The sequence below is a fragment of the Suncus etruscus genome, chromosome 12, assembly GCF_024139225.1.
Source record: "Suncus etruscus isolate mSunEtr1 chromosome 12, mSunEtr1.pri.cur, whole genome shotgun sequence".
In the NCBI taxonomy this organism is placed as follows: domain Eukaryota; kingdom Metazoa; phylum Chordata; class Mammalia; order Eulipotyphla; family Soricidae; genus Suncus; species Suncus etruscus.
In genome coordinates, this window is record NC_064859.1 from 54531294 (window position 1) to 54539425 (window position 8132).

The 8132-nt window shown below is 40.4% G+C and overlaps 1 non-coding gene across 1 annotated transcript; it reads left to right on the plus strand.

Annotated features, from left to right (window-relative positions):
* On the plus strand, positions 1 to 127 carry LOC126024886 (small nucleolar RNA SNORA51). Its single transcript, XR_007500975.1, has one exon. It is a non-coding gene; the product is annotated as a small nucleolar RNA SNORA51 (small nucleolar RNA).
* The last annotated feature ends 8005 nt before the right edge of the window (positions 128 to 8132 follow it).

Sequence of the window (8132 nt, forward strand, 5' to 3'; positions counted from 1 at the left end):
GGCCTCCCAATTCTTATCACAGGCTGTGTTCTTTACACTGACTGTATAGAAAGAGGAGCTACAGTAAATACACCCCATGTATACCTCAACACAGGCCCTTTGCCTGGGGGACAAAAAAGAAATATGAGGAAGATGGGATTAAATTTGAGTTGGCTGCCTGCAAGATAAGCACTCCTCCACTTGACTATGTTTCCAATTCCAAGAAATACTCACACACTCCGCCATTCTTCAGGCTACATCCATCCATTTACTTTTGACTCTGTGTTCAGACATCACTTTTGGTAGAGGATCAGAGCATCACATATAGTTCCACGAATTGAAATGGGGTCAGTTGTGAACAAGAAAAGTATCTAAAATTCAATCTTTATGACACGTAGAGCACTATTAAAATATAATTTATTTTGACACATTTTACTGTATATTTCAACTAAATATACAATTTTTATATATTCTCTCTTTTTTAGGACCAATTTATATAGGAAGAGTACCTTTATTTAGTAGATCAAATCTCTAGTTTGTGTACATTTGTATGTTGAGGATTTTAAGCTTTTTAATCTTTAGTCACCTTACTACTGATGCCCAGGAAAAACAGGGCTCCCTCCTGATGATTCTCAGCATTGGGGGATTGGTTCACTCCTCCAAAGCAAGGATGAAACATTTCTTGGACTCCGCAGGACCTGGGATTACAGGGATCACACTTGAGGTGCTTGAGGCAACCTACATGGCCAACATACAAGTTTTGTTTGGAGGAATATACATATACATAGACCTAAGTAGGTTGATGACATGCAAGGCATGTGTCTTAACCTCTGTAATTTCTCTTAAGCCCCTCAACTCTTCTCATTATGAGAATATTGCACCAATATTGGCTTTTCTCAAGCAGAATTGAAAATAAAGAGTAATATTGGTCTTATTTGAAAGAGAAGGAAAAAATCTTATGTAATCTTGGATAGATTTGTGGTATATAAAGAATATGCTACTTATGGCTCATTTTTTGTATCTGCTTTCAAAAGTCATATTTTGTTCTGGCTTGCAGGACAGGTTATTCGCAGGTATAGAGGGATCCCAGCCTGAAAAGAGAATGGGGAAAAAGAAGAGGTGGAGACCAAGTAAAGTGCCTTATCAAGGTCTGGGTTTATTAATCGATACAGGCTCTTTTTAAGCACGATTTTACAGGGGGTGGAGAGAATGCATGGAACAGCCTGCATTACAGAAGTCATCTTATGGGTAATCTTTACATGTTATCTTTACATAAGGAGCACAGGAACACCTCAAGGTTAGTGAAGTTTCAAGGATGTCACAAGCTTCCTGGAATGTATGCTTGATAGGACACTGTGGTATTTCGTTGGGCTCTGGGGCTAGCCAATGCCTTAGATTATGTACTCTGGCCACACAAGACTGGTTTGTCCTGCAGAATTTCATATTTAGGTAAGTTAGTGTCTCAGCAGTGAAGAGGACATATTAGGGATAAAGATACCTCTGAATCTTACATGTGGCAGCCCCATTGCCTCATGTTTCTCATCACTGACTATCACATGCTCCATCAAAAAGAGAAAGGCACACGAGTTTGACATACAATCAGAAACAGAAGGATACCAGTGGATCAGCAGCATGGCCCTTCTGAGATCATCCTCCTTTCTCTGCTCCCTACGAACCTTACATGGGATCCAGAGCATCAGCAGTCCCAGAAGCTGAGCAGGGAACCTGGTCATGAGGATTGAACTGAAAAGCCCTGATACATGAAAGCCAGATGAGAGTTGAGCTTTATGTCAGACTCTCAAACATAGATCTAATTCTAACAACATTTCTGAGATCCAGGGTCTCTCTACTTACTTATTGTGTTTTTCTTACATCTACTATTTTTGTGTTGTTTTGTTTGGGGGCCACATCCAGTGACACTCAGGGGTTAATCCTGGCTATGCTCTCAGAAATCTTCCCTACTCGAGGCACCATATGAGATAGCAGGGAACTAAGCCAGGTCTGTCCTGAGTTGGCCATATGCAAGGCAAACACCCTACTGCTGCATTATTGCCTGGGCCATTAATGTTGATTTGTGAGAAAGAAAATTATAAGATTTTAGAGACTGTTCCAAGTGATCCTGACAGTGACTCTTCACTATCTAGTAAAACAGTTAATGTCATATGCATCACCAGGCCAGATTTAGAATCAACTACAACAATGACAGCCTGATATTTGAGTTCATTGAGAACTAAGCACTAGATGTTCTGATTCCCATAAGATCCCAGGGATTTAATTTCAGAAAAATCTTAGGAAGGAGGAGGAATCTGCAGCAAAATGACTGGTAAGCAATGGGGGAAGTTGAAAAGCTGAGATCTTTAGATTCCTAGTCCAGATTTGGTCAATTCAACCTCATGACTCCTTCCAGATTACTGAGAACAGCTCTGAGAACTGCAACTGCTGCACTTATAATGAGTCTTTTGGGGCCATCAGCCCTGTGGACCATAACAGGTGACATTTGTACTCATAGATGCTTGAGAAATCATCTGTAAAGTTTCCACCATTAGTGTGCCCAGCATATTTTAATATTTTTGGTGTCAGAAATTGAATCCAGATCTTCAGACATGGTAAAGATAGGCCCTTTGTCTTTCCTCCCCATATCCATAAAATTCTGCGGTTTGTTGGACTTCTCTCTCTCATTCCATGAGGTGGAAGGCTTCTGTACCACATGTGTTTCACCCTCCTAAATATAGTTTGGATTTATTCCTGTGGTGACCTCTGATCCAGACATGCTTTTCCTGGGGTGGGTTTATATAATGTGGAGTCTTAAAGGGTGGTGTGGATCAGTGGTAACCCCAATATTTCTTTGTTTTGTTTTGTTTTTGTTTTTTCGGCCATACCCAGTGACACTCAGGGGATACTCCTGGCTGTGCGCTCAGAAATTGCTCCTGGCTTGGGGGAGTATATGGGATGCCAGGGGATCAAAACTCGGTCTGTGCTAGGTCAGCAGCTTGCAAAGCAAATGCACTACCACTATGCCATCACTCCAGTCCCCAATATTTCTGAGAGAGACAGTACTGGGTTTCCACTCACAGTGAAGTTAACGTAACAATTTACCTAAATGCAGCCTCTAATAGCTACTAACATGAGGCACTCAAATACCTTCAGAAACCTTTCTAATATTGACCAAAGGGTTCTATGTCCCTGGTTCTGTCTACATGTTTCTATGATTGCTTTCTGTAATCATTTATGGGGTCTTTATGCCATCTAGTGATTACTGTGTGGTACAGCAATGTCTGATTTCAGGTTTATCTTTCAAGATAAAGTCAAATATATTCCAGAAGTTTGTGACATCAAATATTCAACAGCAGGCCAGTATTGAAAAATTAAAATAAAAATAATAATTCTTCTCCTTTATAAACTTTCAACTATGTGATAAGAAATGACCCCGATGTGAATAGATATTCCTAGAGAAGTGTATCAGGAAGAGCTAAGCACTAGGTACTTTGACCCACGTGAGATCAGAGGGCATAGCTTCAAAAAGAATCTCAGAAGGAGGAGGACACTGCAGCTGATATGACAGGAGCAGTGTGGGAATGTTGGAATGAAAGGGTTTCCAAGTTCTGATGCAGACGGTTCAATTCAGCTTTAATTCTTTTTCCAGAATCATTTAGACTAGCTGAATCTGAGACAGCTGTAGCATCAGTGAGGAGAACTTTGGGACCTTAGCTCTGTAGATCACGATGAGAAAGTTTGTACCAACTGTGTCTGCTTTAGAAACAAAGTGTAATATTTCAACTATTAGTTGAAATTCACTTTTGATTTTTAATGCCTGCTTCAAACATAGGTCCTTATATACGAAAGCCTGTGTTTCAACAGATCTTCATTCCTGGTTCTAGAATATTTTCAGTGATGATACGACTGTGCTTCTGCTAAACTGTTCCCATTTATGGCCATTGTATACTTGAAACATAACTTACACAGATTAATTGCTGTTTTTAATGTAATTTTAAAGTTTTAGTTCAGTCTAGTGAAAGAAAAACAACCACATCACCAGGACAACAGACTCCAATAAATCCTCTTCAAAAGTTTAATTTGATGCACATTTTAATGTTGTTGATATTTGTGGTAGATCTTTTGAAACTTCCTGATTTTCTCTTGCCATTAGACAGGTGAGGAGACTCTGGACACACAGGGAAGCTGGAAGTTGGAGCCCTCAGGGCTGCACTGAAATCCAAATGGGTGGACTAATCTCCAATGTGTCCATGTGTTAAATTTGTCACCCAAAAGACTTGCTAGTAAAATTGTGCTGCTGGATCACAATCAGATGAGGCTAAGTCAGCTACATAAACTGAGCAAAGCTGTTATTGCAGTTCCCAGATCACATGAGTCCCCATGAGTCCCCACATTCCCTTTCTCAACTGGTGTTTGAGCTCAAAGTGTAGAGGTATGATTGCCCTTATCTAGAACTCTGAAGATGCCTGGCTCAGTACATTGTACCTAGAGGCATGAACTGATTATGTTAAGGCTCTGAATATTCAGCCTGGACTTATGGGATCAGGAACACAGAACATGGAAAGCAGATATGAATGGTCTCTTAAAAAGAGATTTAAAAAATTGTACCATAATGAATAAACTACTCAAAAATGTGAACAGATGAAAATAGAAGTCTTATGGGCCCGGAGAGATAGCACAACAGCGTTTGCCTTGCAAGCAGCAGATCCAGGACCAAAGGTGGTTGGTTGGAATCCCAGTGTCCCATATGGTCCCCCGTGCCTGCCAGGAGCTATTTCTGAGCAGACAGCCAGTAGTGACCCCTGAGCAACGCCGGGTGTGGCCCAAAAACCAAAAAAAAAAAATAGAAGTCTTTGATAAACTCAACAGAAACAGTATAGGAATCACTAGAGTCTCAGAGACTTAGGAAGAGACTAATAAGAAGAACTGGAGGAAGTGTGAGATCAAAGTTCAACTTCCCCAGTGATACCCTAGCCCCTGCCTTTCCACAGCTATGCTCCTACCACAAACCCCTCCACCACTTTACATGCCCAGCAGGCCTAGGACACTCATTAGCAAGTCTCACACCTCCCTGCCCAGGACACTCAGGAAAGCTGGGTCTCCCATTTCTAACAGGGTGGAAAAATATAATAAATAAAAGCAATTTCTGATAAAATTAATATTTTCACACATCTACAATCACTCTGATAACTTCAAGTCCTGAGTAGGCAGGAAGCATCCTCATGATGATCCAGGATGTTACCCTATGTGGCCAAAACCATGATATGGAACTTAGACAAGAGGTTGAAATCTTTCTCTTTGATGTGATTTCTCATATCCCTGCATTTTTATCCAACTCTTCATTTTATGTAATCAGATATAATCTTCATTTTTTATTCAGTGATATTCAGTGTAAAATACCATGGGTCTTGGGTTTAAGGGATGAATGGAGTGCTTGCCTTACATGAGGCCAACCTATGGTTCAATCTCCAGCACCCCATATGGACTCTTTAGACCACCTGTAGTAATTCCAGTAGTATGTCCTGAGTACTGCTGCTTATGTCCCCAGGACAAACAAATAGAAAACAAAAACCTCATAGTTCTTGTCACTGAAATTGGATTTTGTTTCTAATTCAAATTAGGACCAAATATCACAAACAAACAAAAAACCCTCTCTGTGGCCTATATCAAAGGTTCCTTGACAGAGACAGGATATGTTTTCTGAGATGCCTCTGGAGAGTTTATTACAGGTTGCACCTGCCTTCAAACTTTGGTGAGAGAAAATATTATTATTATTATTATTAATTTTTATTATTGTAATTATTTTTTGCTTCGAGTCACACCCAGCTGGGCTCAGAGGTTACTCCTGGTTATCCACTCAGGAATTATTCCTGGCTGTGCTTGGGAAACATGTAGGATGTCTGGTCAGCCATGTTCAAGATAGATACACACCTGCTGTACTATGACTCCAGCCCCTCATTATTAATTTTTAAATAGAAATTAGAGCAATGGTTCATAGATGTTTAGTTACTAATCCTTTAAAATATGCTGAGTAAAATTGTCATCCACATTCTTAAAAAATAGTTTCTAAAAGTTAAACTAGCAAAAATATAGTCAGCCATTTCAGTGCAGATGGGATGAGAAGAAAACTATAGAGCCTCAAACTGTTACTACTCTATCTTTCAGAACTTTCTAGCACATCACAGAATGACTGTTTCTGGCACAATCTCAGGAAGTAGAGGCACCAGGAGTAGGCTGTTCGGCCTCATTTAGTTCATATTTGGAAGGGCTATGTTCTGGCCTGTATTGGTATGGGGGCAGATTGTTATACTGTAGAGAGTGATAAGTGGGAACATCTTCAGGCTCCAAGTGCTGATTGTGAGAATAAAATCTGTGCCAGATCTACTGTCACTGAACTGGAAAGAGACCCATGTTTGTAAATTGGTGGCCCAATAGAAAATGAACCTAAGATCTTCCCCTGGTTTCTGCTGATACCAGTCCAAATAATTGCTAATGCCCTGAATGGTCTTGCAGGTGATGGTGATTTCCTACCCTGATATGTAGACATGAATGGAGACTTGGTCATCTGAGGTCACCTCTGATAACTCAGAGAGAAAATAGAAACATTCATGATTTCTATTCATCACCCTTAGGTTACTTCCCCTAAAGCCCAGGGAGCACTAAGCCCAGTAAGCCCCAGTTTCCCTCCTCATCCAGAAGCAGAGCAACATGAAGCTAAGGAGCTTCACAGGGGCACTCATGTCCACTGTGTATCCTGACCTGACTTAGCATGCACAAGTAGACCCATTGTCCTTGAGGGTCTTGGGCAGGAGCTGTGAGACTTGCAAATGAGAAAGGCTGGGCCTAATTGATAGGCAGAGGGGTTAAGGGACTTCTTGAGAGCTCAGGGAAGGAGAGTGGGTCTTGGGTCGCCTATCTAGGAGGAACCAGATATTTGCTTCCCAGAATACATCATATTCTCCAGTGACCCAGCAGTGCACCACTAAGGGTAAAGTTGAGTGGTGTCCTCAGATCCCACGAGTATCAGGACACTTCTTTGTTTCCTCTGCCCCAGAGATAGACTCTCAGATGACACAGTAACAGACACATTCAGACACTATACAATTTATTTTATTTTATTAAATTGGTTATGAGTGAGGCAAATCTCATTTTATTTTTGTTCCGGTCTCCCATGATAATAGTCTCTATAATGTTTTCTTGCAAAATTTGATATAAATTTTTTTCTTTTGGGTTCTTTGTGACTTCTCCATCTCCTGCACCTAAATCAATAAGTCTGTGGGTTTCCCAGTCTGGATTGTGAAGGCGACATGTACAATGACTACTATGTTCTGGATGATGCTGTCTTTGTTCTCAAGCCAGTATAAACATGTGGAGGCCCATGTCTTCAGAGTTCACCCCAAAAGAGGGTCAGCATTCACACTTCTGTGAAGGGAGGAACTTGGCTGCTGCCATTCTAAATATTATGTAGGAATTTTAGAAACCAAAATATTAATTATTTATTTGTAATGTGTAAAAGGAATGTTTTTTAAAAAATATACAACTTTTTGAGTATTGTTATCAACTCTCTACTCAGTAATGCAGGTCACATTCCAGTTATGGATGATATATATATCATCCATATATATATATATATATATATATATATATATATATATATATATATATATTGGTTTTTGGGCCACACCCGGCATTGCTCAGGGGTTACTCCTGGCCTTCTGCTCAGAAATAGCTTCTGGCAGGCAGGGGGGACCATATGGGACACCGGGATTTGAACCAACCACCTTTGGTCCTGGATCGGCTGCTTGCAAGGCAAATGCCGCTGTGTTATCTCTCCGGGCCCCGGATGATATTTTTTATACTCAAATGCAGTAGTCCTGGCTTCACATGGAAACAATAACATGGATTGTTTTTAATAAAAAGAAGACTGGCAATAAAGATACCCATTCAGTTACAGATATTATAAGATATAGCCACTGATACTCTTTCATGATTAGATATTCTTCCTGTCATTATTCAAGAAAATGTTTTAGGGTTTTTTTTTTGTGTGTGTGTGCGTGTTGTTTTGTTTTGAGTCAACATATATTGATGCTCAGGGGTTACTCCTGGCTATGCACTCAGAAATCTCCCCTGGGTTGGGGGACCATATGGGAACCCGGGGG